The following is a 13,141-nucleotide window of genomic DNA, read 5'->3' as shown; positions in this document are numbered from 1 at the left end:
CCTAGCGTGTCACCTTGGGGAGCACCAGTATTATTTGTGAAGAAGAAGGATGGTACTCTCCACCTATGCACAGACTACAGACAGTTGAATAAAGTGACCATAAAGAATAGATATCTTTTGCCACGGATCGATGATTTGTTTAATCAGTTAAAGGATGCAACTGTATTCTCCAAAATTGACTTGAGATCGGGCTACTACTAGTTGAGGGTGCAGGAGCAAAGTATTCCTAAACTGCCTTTAGGACTCGGTATGACCACTATGAGTTCTTGGTAATGCCATTTGGGTTCACTAATGCTCCAGCTACTTTTATGGGCCTGATGAACACTATTTTCAGGCCATATTTGGGCCAGTTTGTTGTGGTGTTCATTGATGATATTTTGGTATACTCAAAGAATGTAGAGGAACAAGACCAGCACTTGAGGATAGTATTGCAGACTTTGAGAGAGGCGCAGTTGTATGCCAAACTATCAAAATGTGAGTTTTGGCTAAAGGAGATTACATTTTTGGGGCATATTGTATCTGCAGAGGGTATCCAGGTGGATCCTAGTAAAGTAGAAGTCATTCTTAAATGGAAGCCACCTAGAAATGTTAGGGAAGTTTGGAGTTTCCTTGGTTTAGCCGAGTATTACTGAATGTTTGTGAAGGGATTCTCCATGCTAGCATCTCCACTGACTAAGCTACTTAGGAAGGATGTGAAATTTCAATGGACCAATCAATGCCAGGAAAGTTTTGATGAGTTAAAGAGGCGTGTAACTGAAGCTCCAGTCTTAACCTTGCCCACTTTGGGTAAAGAGTACACCATATATTGTAATGCTTCTCATAACGGATTAGGCTGTGTGTTGATGCAAGATAGAAACGTTATTGCCTATGCTTCACGCCAGCTTAAACCGCATGAGAGGAATTATCCTGCACGTGACTTGGAGCTAGCAGCCATTATCTTTGCCTTGAAGATCTGGAGACATTACTTGTACGGAAAGAGATGTTATATATACACAGATCATAAAATTTTGAAATACTTGGGCACATAGAAGGAGTTAAATTTGAGGCAGAGGAGATGGTTAGAGCTGATAAAAGATTATGATTGCTTGACAGACTATTAGCCTGGAAAGGCAAATGTTGTAGCTGATGCTTTAAGTCACAAGATTATGGCTGGTTTGAGGGTTTCTCCATTGTCCATGGTGCATGAGTTAAGGGCATTGCATGCTAATTTGGAGATTAATGAAGATGGGCAAATGGTAGCTACTTGGCAAGTGAAGCCAATGCTGGCAGAACAAATTAAAGCAATTACATAGAAGGATGATAAGTATGTGAAGTTGATGGAAGAGGGTCGGGATGGCAAGAAACGAGAATTATCAGTAAATGATGAGGGCTTGTTGTTATATAAGGGCAGAATGTGCATTCCTGAGAATGTTGAACTGAGGCAGACCATTTTGAAGGAAGCACATGATTCACCTTTTGCAATGCACCCTGGTGAAACCAAAATGTACAAAAGTGTGAAAGAGCACTATTGGAGGAGAGGAATGAAGAAAGACATTGCAGAATATGTTGCCAAATGCCTAACTTGTCAGCAAGTAAAGGCAGAACACCAAGTGCCTGCAGGGTTGCTACAGACATTGCCAATTCCCAGGTGGAAATGGGAAAGAATCACTATGGATTTTGTGACTGGACTTCCACGTACACAAAAGAATCATGATGCAATTTGGGTTATTATTGATAGATTGATCAAGTCTGCACACTTTTTGCCAGTGTGGATGGATTACAGCCTAGAAAGATTGGCCAAACTGTACATTGATGATGTGGTGAGGTTGCATGGAGTGCCAATGCCTATTGTATCAGACGGAGGCCCAAGGTTCACTTATAGATTTTAGGGTAGTCTCCAAAAAGCCCTAGGAACTAGATTGAACTTCAGTACAACATTCCATCCACAGACAGACGGCCAGTCTGAAAGGATCATTCAAATTTTGGAGGATATACTTTGGGCTTGTGTGATTGAGTTTGAAGAGAGTTGGGACACACACTTGCCTTTAATTGAATTTGCCTACAACAAAAGTTATCAGTCAAGCATCGGGATGCCTCCACACGAAGCACTTTATAGCAGAAAGTGTAGAACTCCCTTGTGTTGGGATGAAGTGGGCGAGAGGAAGTTGATTGGCCTAGAATTAGTGTAGCAGATAGAAGAAAAGGTTAAGCTCATTAGAGACAAACTCAAAGTTGCAACAGATAGACAGAAGTCCTACATTGACTTAAGAGAAGAGATATTCGATACAGTGTGGGTGACAAGGTGTTCCTGAAAGTTTCCCCTTGGAAGAGGATCATAAGATTTGGTAGAAAGGGGAAACTAAGTCCTCACTTTATTAGGTCGTATGAGGTTCTGGAAAGAGTGGGTCCATTACCATATAGACTTGCATTGCCTCCGGAATTGGAAAAGATTCACAATGTCTTCCATGTCTCCATGTTAAGGAGGTACAATTTATGTCACACCTTATCCCTTATAAGGCACGACATGTTCACGTAGCATACCTAATGAATCACTGAACTCCACCTACCGATAACCCATTAGTTATGCTACAAATGATTTTAAAACAAACCATAGATTTTTATCTTATCAATTCTTTTGTGGAAAACTGCATGAGAATAGTTAAAATTCCATGTAAACATTCATTGGAAATAATGGTAGAGTAAATATTGCAAAAGTTACATTTTTATAAGTCTCAAAGTAAAATATAAAATTGTTATAAACTCAAAATGTGATAGTAATGCAATGCTTTTAAATACAAACTGCTCAATGTCTGTACATCCATACATATAGGTACAAAATACATTCAAAGGAATCACAAGGGTATACCTAACGTAAACACCCATAAACAATACCAAAATGTTGCTTTCAAGTCTCTCACTCGGCAGCCTTCTCCTTTCCCTTACCTGCGACAGCATAAAGAAGCTATCGCTGAGTATATCGCTCAGTGGTGCACAACTAATAACTTTAAAACTTAAGGTAAAACACAATTTGTCAAAGCATAATAAATCACATTTTTCTTAAGCATGAAAACTTCACAATAGTTCTAAGTCCATAAAGGCCATTTATTGGAATAACATTGCAAATGAGAAATCACACTTCATAAATTACAATTCACAAAGCATTAGTGTTGCCAACATCAACACACAATTTAGGCCATGACACAAAATTTCACAATCAGTACCGTGTTGTACACCACGACAAAGCAATCTCAACCTCACTAATCGTTATTAATGAGGGAAGGGCTAGCTAGCTAATGAGTACTCATATAGTCTTACCCCACTAACCGTTATTAATGGGAGACATAATCAATATCAATTGTCAACTCCAAGTAGCCGTTACTACTGGGGAGTTTCGAAAGGGACTATCATGCTAACTGTGATTTCAAAATAGTTTCCAAAAATTTCCCACTCAACAATCACATTTACAAACCAATAAACACATTTAAATTCATCATAATATCCATATAAAGGTGATAACACCCAAATTTCTTAAATGCAAGAGAAAAACCATATTTCAGTCAAAGTAAACTTGTTCAAAGCAAACTCATTCAATTTAACACATTCCAAGCAATTTACAAGTTTAAAAATGAAGAAAAGGTTAGTTGTGCACAAACCTTTAATAATTCTCCTTCCTTATTACCTACTTCTCCTTGTTCGTTCCAACTTCTTTTTCTACTGAAAATACACAAATAGAATACCTCAATACCAATCTCAATTACTGCCAAAAACTCATTACATGCATATCTAATGTATCCCAAGTTAGCTTTGAAAATTTTAGAATATTTTGGTTTTGGGACAGCTTGGTGCCCCAATCTTTGAACCCAATTTGTACCTAGTTTTCGATCATAATTTGGTGAGGTGTTCTTCATAAAAATTATTCATTTAGGTCTTAACTTTATTTTTTTGAATCGCCTAATTTGGAGCTGTGTAGCTCAAGTTATGACCAAAATACGGTTACTGTTCATGTCACTATTCATGTTGCAGATTCTGTTCAGGCAGATTTATCAATCCAAATTCGTTCAGCAATTTGATCAAGTTAAGTCCATAATTTGATCTAATTTTCTTCATAAGAAATGTTCTACTATGTCTTAGGTTTCCATTGGTTCAAGAATTTCCTAAATCAAAGTTTTCTAGAGAGAGTTATGGCCATGCAAAATTTACTGTTTATATGGTAAATCTGCAATTCTACATATTCAGTGATTCAAATTTGCTCAGCAATTTGATTGGGTTACGTCCATAATTTGGCCTCAAGTTCTTCATATGAAATGTTCTACTATATCTTAGGTTTCCATTGGTTCAAGAATCACCTAAATCAAAGTTTTTTAGAGAGAGTTATGGCCATGCAAAATTTATTATTCATATGGTCAAATTCTGCAAGTTCCAAAATTTTATCTCTAAGTTCAAGGCTCATTTCGGATAACTTAAGGTTATTTTCGAGGCAGGTTATCTTCACAAAAATTCTAGCCCTATGTCTTAAGTTTCATTTTCAATTGATTTCACACCAATTGGAGTTGTGTAGCTCAATTTATGAGCTATCAAACACACTGAACTCAGTGTGAAAATTTTGCCCTAGGTTCAAATTTTTCATTTCTTCAATTATTCCTACTAACCAACCTCAATTCACATTTAATTCACCTAAAATGACTATATTTTAGCACTGACACATCAATGGCACTTCCTAGCACAAACCCCACAATTTTCAAACACGAAACTTTGTAATTTTTCTTAATCCTACCATTTCATTACCTCCATTCATCAACCCAATGTCAATTCAAACTAAATAAACCTCAAATGACCATAATTTAATACTACACACACCAATTTCACTCTCTAGCACCAAAACTCCAATTTTCCCATGAACCCTAATCTCCCATAATTAAATTTATACACATTTCATGCAATTTCTTTGCCCCAATAATGTATATTACTTCAACTAAGCTTAATCTCATCATAAATTTCATTCAAAGACATCAAACCCTAACTTTTCTCAAATTTGGCCAAAACCCTAGTTTAGATTCCATACATGTTTTTTTTTTTTTTCATTTTCTTATGAAATTTCATGCTTTCTCATGTAAATTCATCACACCCAAACTTGATTCAAAGCATATTTGGTTAATCAAGCATGAAAGAGAAAGCTTACCTCACTTGATGATTTTTCCCACTTCCAATCTCTTCCAAATCTTGCTCTTTTTATTTTTAATCTCTCAATCAAAGATCTCTTTGATGTTTTCTTTTAGTGGGCTATGGAATTTATGAACGGAATTGAAGTGAATCAAGACTTGGAAGGGAAAACCAAGGAAGAAGATTGGAGAAGAAGAGAAAAGAAAAGAGAAGGAAAGGGAAGATGGGTGGTGGCATGGAAAAAGGGAAGGAAGGAGACTTGTCTTCTTTTATACTTATTTAATCCTTTTTAATTAAATAATTAAGTTTAATTGTCAAAAGCCCATAAGTCATTAATTTTAATTAGATCAATAATGGAATTTAAATTCTAGATTTTTGCCTCTTTTATTTTCTTTCCACTTTTACTCTAATTTTTTCCTCAATATTTCTTCATAATTCAATATTTTATTTTCATTTAATTAAATTGACATTTTAGTCAAAAATCAACTCTTAAAGTGAATTGATCAAAATGCCCCTTGTCGGGTCATAATTCCTCTTTTACAATATACCCGGTGAGTCCTTATATTTTTGGGTCACTTGAATTTTTATTGTGTTACTTGAATTTTTATTGTGTCTATCTCAATTAATTTTCTATTTATTTTTGGTCCTCAAGGTGTCTTTGAATAGTACTAGTCACGGACCAAAAATGGTACTATTCATAACTCGGAGGTTCGAGGTGTTACAAATCAGACCCCTCTCACATTTTGCCAGTAAAGGAGATTGATGTGAATCTAGACCTGACATATGATGAAAAGCCCATAAAGATCTTTGCATATGAGGTAAAACAGCTGAGGAACAAATAGATACCTCTACTCAAAGTGCTGTGGAACCATCATTCATGCCAGGAGGCTACATGGGAGCGTAAGGAGGACATAAGGAGACAGCACCCACAGCTATTCAGAGATTGAGACCAGGTAAATTTCGAGGAGGAAATTCAAGTGACCCAAAAATATAAGGATTCACCGGGTAAATTGTAAAAGAGGGATTATGACCCGATAAGGGGCATTTTGGTCAATTCACTTTAAGAGTTGATTTTTGACCAAAATGTCAATTTAATTAAATGAAAATAAAATATTGAATTATGAAGAAATATTGAGGGAAAAATTAGAGTAAATTTGAAAAGAAAATAAAAGAGGCAAAAATCTAGAATATAAATTCCATTTTTTGACCTAATTAAAATTTAAGGGACCAATGGGTTTTGGATAACTCATTAAATGAATTAAAAAAGGAATAAATAAGTATAAAAGAAAACAAATTTCCTTCTCTCCCTTCTTCCATGCCGCCACCCATCTTCACTCTCCCTCTCTCTTCTTTTCTCTTCTTCTCCTATCTTCTTCCACCATTGTTTTCCCTTTCAAGTCTTGATTCACTTGAATTCCCTTCATAAATCCCATAAACCCACTAAAAGAAAAGATTAAAGAGAACTTTGATTGATGCATTGGAGTAAGTAGAGTAAGAGAAATTGGAAGAAAAATTGAAGTTGGAAAGAAATCACTTGAGGTAAGTTTCTTTTCATGTTAGATTAGTTGTATAAGCTTTGAATGAAGTTGACTTATGATGAAATTTCATGAAAAATTGAAAGGAAACATGCATGAAACCTAAAGTAGGGTTTTAGCCAAATTGGAGAAAAATTAGAGTTTGATGTATTTTAATGAAAATGATAATGAAATCAAGTTTAGTTGAAGTAGTATGCATGATTAGAGTAAAGAAATTACATGAAATGTGTATAAATTTAATTATGGGAGATTAGGGTTCATGGAAAATTAGAGCTTTGGTGCTAGAGAGTGAAATTGGAGTGTGTAGTATTAAATTATGACCATTTGAGGTTTATTTAGTTTGAATTGACATTGGGTTGATGAATGGAGGTAATGAAATGGTAGGATTAGGGAAAATTGCAAACTTTGGTGTTTGAAAATTGTGAGGTTTGTGCTAGGAAGTGTCATTGATGTGTCAATGCTAAATTATAGTCATTTTAGGTGAATTAAATGTGAATTGAGGTTGGTTAGTGGGAATAATTGAAGAAATGAAAAATTGAACGTAGGGTAGAATTTGCACACTGAGTTCAGTGTTTTTGACAGCCCATAAATTGAGCTACACAACTCCAATTGGTGTGAAACCAATTGGGAATGAAACTTAAAACATAGGACTATAATTTTCATGAAGAGACCCTATCGAGAAACTGCCCAGAAATTGCCTAAAACTTGGCTTGAACTTAGAGACAAAATTCTGGAACCTGCAGAATTTGACCATATGAACATTAAACTTTTCATGGCCATAAATCTCTCTAGAAAACTCCGATTTAGGTAATTCTTGAACCGATAGAAACTTAAAACATAGTAGAACATTTCATATGCTTGAGGCCAAATTATGGACTTAACCCAATCAAATTGCTAAGGAAATTTGAATCACCGAATCTCCAGAAATCTGGAAATCTGCAGATTTACCATATAAACAGTAAACTTTGCATGGCCATAACTCTCTCTAAAAAACTCTGAATTAGGCAATTCTTGAACCGATGGAAACCTAAGACATAGTAGAACATTTCATATGAAGGAAATTAGACCAAATTATGGACTTAACTTAATCAAATTGCTGAACGAATTTGGATCGATAAATCTTCCAGAACAGAAACTGTAGGGTGAATAGTAACATAAACAGTAACCGTGTTTTAGTCATAACTTGAGCTACACAGCTCCGAATTAGGCGATTAAAAAGGAAAATAAAGTTAAGACCCAGATGAACAATTTTCATGAAGAATAACTCATCAAATTATGATCGAAACTAGGTAAAAATTGGGTTCAAAGATTGGGGCACCAAGCTGTCCAAAACCAAAACTTTCTAAAATTTGCAAAGCTAACTTGGGATACATTAAACATTCATATAATGAGTTCTTGGCAGCAATTGAATTAGTATTGAGGTATTCTATTTGTGTATTTTCAGTAGAAAAAGAAGTTGGAACGGACAAGGAAAAGTAGGTAACAAGGAAGGAGAATTATTGAAGGTTTGTACACAACTAACCTTTTCTTCATTTTTAAACTTGTAAATTATTAGGAATGTGTTTATTTGAATGAGTTCACTTTGAACAAGTTTACTTTGACTGAAATATAGTTTTTCTCTTGCATTTGAGAAATTTGGGTCTTGCCACCTTTATTTGGATATTATGATAAATTTAAATGTGTTTATTGGTTTATAAATGTGATTATTGAGTGGGAAATTTTTGGAAATTGTTTTGAAACCAAAGTTAGCATGACAGTCCCTTCCAGAACTCTCCAGTAGTAACGGCTACTTTGGGTTGATAATTGATATTGATTATGTCTTCCATTAATAACGATTAGTGGGGTAAGACTACATGAGTACTCATTAGCTAGCTAGCCCTTCCCTTATTAATAATGGTTAGTGAGATTGAGATTGCTTTGTCGTGGTGTACAACACATCACTGATTGTGAAATTTTGTGTCATAGCCTGAACTGTGTGTTGATATTGGCAACACTAATGCTTTGTGAATTGTGATTTCTCATTTGAAATGTTATTCCAATAAATGACTCTTATGAACTTAGAACTATTGTGATGTTTTCATATATAAGAAGGATGTGATTTATTATGCTTTGACAAATTATGTTTTACCTTAAGTTTTGAAATTTTAGTTGTTCACCACTGAGTGATATGCTCAGCGATAGCTTCTTTATGCTACCACAGGTAAGGGAAAGGAGAAGGCTGCTGAGTGAGAGACTTGGAAGCAGCATTTTGGAATTGTTTGTGGGTATTTATGTTAGGTATACCCTTGTGATTCCTTTGGATGTATTTTATACCTATATGTATGGATGTACGGACATTGAGCAGTTTGTGTTTAAAAGCATTGCATTGCTATCACATTTTAAGTTTGTAACCATTTTGTATTTTACTTTGAGAGTTATAAAAATGTAACTCTTGCAATATTTAGTCTATCATTATTTTTCAATGAATGTTTACATGGAATTTTATCTATTCTCATGCTATTTTCCACAAAAGAATTGATAAGATAAGAAGCTATGATTTGTTTTAAAATCCTTTGTAGCATAACTAATGGGTTATCGGTAGGTGGAGTTCGGTAATTCATTAGGTATGCTGCGGGAGCATGTCATTCCTTACGAGGGATAAGGTGTGACACCCAGTCCTCACATGGTCAGATTTTCTGAGGGAGTTTCGACAGAAATGGGTCCCTGACACGTATGTAAACTTGAAATTACAAGAATTTTTAGGGTTGAAGTAAGTAAATAGATCAGTGGCAGAATAAGAGAGAGATTTCTCCAGATTAAGTCATTATGCTAGAAATTTGCTTACCACCACCAGGGATTGATGTAAGAGGTTTGAAGCCGGTTTGAAGCTTAGTTTGAGGATGCAAGTAGTGGGATTCAAACATGAAAATTTCTTCAAGCTGATATCTCAATCACTAGAATTAGAACGAATTGAATTAGAAGGGGCACATAAAAAGGGTTCAGATGAGAAAGAGAAGACTGGAAAGAGTAGTGATCAAGCTGCTGATAGTGGGTCAGGAAAGAGAAAGCACTTTGGAGGATCTAGCTCACGTAAGTCTGGTAGAGGTAGATCTTCTGGACAGAGACCACCCCAATCTGGTCAGCAAACCCAGCAGACACCCAGAGGTGCACTATCAGTCCGTGTATGTGAGACATGTGGCAAAACACATGGTGGAGTATGCTATAGAGCCACAGGAGCCTATTTTAATTATGGAGGGACCGGCCACTTTGCTAAGAATTGTACAAGTGCATGTCGTTCTGGACCATCTGCTACATCAAAGGGATCAACTCAAGCTTCTACTCCAAGAAGTTCACCAGCAGTTAGCAGAGGTAGAGGTAGAGGTAGGGGTAGTACACCCAAAAGTCAGAGTACTATTAATCAGCCAAAACCCAATGGCGCACTAGCCAGAGTGTGCACGATGTGTCAGAGAGAGGAGGCTAAGACCTCAGATGTTGTAACGGGTACTTTTTCTATCCTTGACCAAGATGCATATGTGTTATTTGATCCTGGCTCCACACATTCATATGTCAGTGCTAGTGTTATCTGTTCTACTACTATTCCATGTGTAAAAATGGACTTTGATGTGTTAGTGACTAGTCCATTAGGCCAAGAGGTCAAGGCAAATAGGGTATATAAGGATTGTCCTTTGGTGATCCAAGGACATACTTTTCTATCCGATTTGATAGAAATGCCCTTCAGAGATTATAATATTATCTTGGGCATGGATTGGTTAGCCAGGCATCATGCTATGATTGACTGTAGACTGAAGATAGTCACTTTTGGTCTCCCTTAGTACAGTGATGTGGTAATATATGGGGAGAGGCAGTTATTGCTATCAAACTTTATTTCTGCTGCACTTGCCAGAAAAATGATCCGAAGAGGGTGTGAAGCATATTTAGCCCATGTGGTAGACACCCGAGTAGGGAGTCCAGCATTGAGGGACATCCCTACAGTATGCGACTTTCTAGATGTGTTTCCTAAAGAATTACTAGGATTACCTCTGGAAAGAGAGGTGCAGTTTGAAATAGAGGTTATGCCTAGTGTGGACCCAATCTCAATAACACCTTACAGAATGGCACCTGCTGAATTAAATGAGTTAAAGGTGCAGTTGCAAAAGTTGCTTGATAAGGGCTTCATCCTCCTTAGTGTGTCACCTTGGGGAGCGCCAGTGTTGTTTGTTAAGAAGAAAGATGGCACTCTCTGTTTGTGTATCGACTACCGACAGTTGAATAAGGTGACAATAAAGAACAGATACCCACTGCCCCGCATAGATGATTTGTTTGATCAGTTGAAGAGTGCAGCTGTGTTTTCCAAAATTGATTTGAGATCGGGCTGTTATCAGTTGAGGGTGTAAGAGCAGAGTATTCCAAAAACTGCTTTTAAAACTCGATATGGCCACTATGAGTTTCTAGTTATGCCATTCGGGTTAACTAATGCTTTAGCTGCTTTTATGGATCTGATGAACACTATCTTTAAACCATACCTCGATCAATTTGTGGTTGTATTTATTAATGATATATTGGTCTACTCTAAGAATGCAGAGGAGCATGATAGGCACCTAAGGATTGTGCTGCAAACCTTAAGAGAAAAACAGTTGTATGCCAAATTATCAAAATGCAAATTTTGGCTGAAAGAAATTGCCTTCTTGGGGCACATAGTATCAGCAGAGGGTATTAAGGTAGATCCTAGTAAGATTGAAGCCATCCTTAATTGGAAGCCACCCAAGAATATTATAGAAGTCTATAGTTTTCTGGGTTTAGCTAGATACTACCGTCGGTTTGTGAAGGGATTTTCTATGTTGGCATCTCCACTGACCAAACTACTGTGGAAGGATGTGAAATTTCAGTGGACTGATAAATGTCAGCAGAGTTTTAATGAATTGAAGAGATGTTTGACTGAAGCTCCAGTCTTTGCTTTACCTACTCCGGGTAAAGAATATATAGTTTATAGTTATACTTCTCACAATGGGTTAGGCTGTGTACTGATGCAAGATCGGAATGTCATTCATCACGCCAGCTGAAACCACATGAGAAAAACTACTTGACGCATGACTTGGAGCTTGCAGCTATTGTATTCGCTCTGAAGATCTGGAGACATTATCTGTATGGGGAGAAGTGGCATATCTACACAAATCACAAGAGCTTAAAGTATCTGGGCACACAAAAAGAGTTGAATTTGAGACAGAGGAGATGGCTTGAGCTGATTAAAGACTATGATTGTTTGATAGACTACCAGCCAGAAAAAGCTAATGTGGTTGCCGATGCTCTGAGCCGTAAAACCATGGCTAACTTAAGAGTTTCCCCTTTGTCCATGGTGCATGAATTAAAAGCATTGCATGTTAGTTTAGAGATTGATGATGAGGGACATGTGCAGCTACATGGCAAGTGAAACCAGTATTGATTGATCAAATTAAAACAGTTGCACAAAATGATGAGAAATATCAGAAATTAATGAAAGAAGCTCGAGATAGCAAGAAATTTGAATTTTTTGTGAATGATGATGGGTTATTGTTACACCAGAACAGAATGTGTGTTCCTAATGGTGTTGAATTAAGACAAATCATTATGAACGAAGCACATGATTCTCCTTTTGCTATGCACCCTAGTGGCACTAAGATGTATAGAGGGGTAAAAGAACATTATTGGTGGAATGGGATGAAGAAGGACATAGCTAAGTACGTGTCTAACTACCTAACATGTCAATAAGTGAAGGCAAAGCATCAAGTGCCAGCTGGTTTGCTATATCCATTGCCAGTGCCTGAATGGAAATAGCAAAGGATAACTATGGATTTTGTAATGGGACTTCCAAGAACATAGAAGAATCATAATGCAGTGTGGGTCATAGTGAACAGACTAACCAAATCTACTCACTTTTTGCTAGTACGAATGGACTACATTTTGAATAGATTGGCTAAGCTGTATATTGATGAGATTGTGAGACTTCATGGTGTACTAGTATCTATTGTGTCAGACAGAGATCCAAGGTTCACTTCTAGATTATGGGGTTGTCTTCAAAAAGCCCTAGGAGCTAAATTGAACTTCAGTACGGCATTCGATCCACAGACAGATGACCAGTCTGAGAGAATCATTCAGATATTGGAGGATATGCTATGGGCTTGTGTGATTGAATTTGAAGGTAGTTGGGATACACACTTGCCTTTGATTGAGTTTGCTTACTACAACAGCTACCAATCAAGCATTGGGATGCCTCTATATGAAGCTCTATATGGCAGGAAGTGCAGAACTCCTCTGTGTTGGGATGAAGTAGGTGAAAGGAAGCTGATAGGCCCAGAGATTGTTCAGCAGACAGAGGAGAAGATTAAGCTGATCAGAGACAGACTCAAGGCTATATTAGACCGGTAGAAGTCCTATGTTGATTTGAAAAGAAGAGACATTGAGTATACAGTGGGTGACAAGGTATTCCTCAAAGTTTCCCCTTGGAAAAGGAT

The sequence above is a fragment of the Hevea brasiliensis genome, chromosome 5 (genome assembly GCF_030052815.1).
Source record: "Hevea brasiliensis isolate MT/VB/25A 57/8 chromosome 5, ASM3005281v1, whole genome shotgun sequence".
Classification (NCBI taxonomy): domain Eukaryota; kingdom Viridiplantae; phylum Streptophyta; class Magnoliopsida; order Malpighiales; family Euphorbiaceae; genus Hevea; species Hevea brasiliensis.
This window is presented reverse-complemented; position numbering follows the sequence as displayed.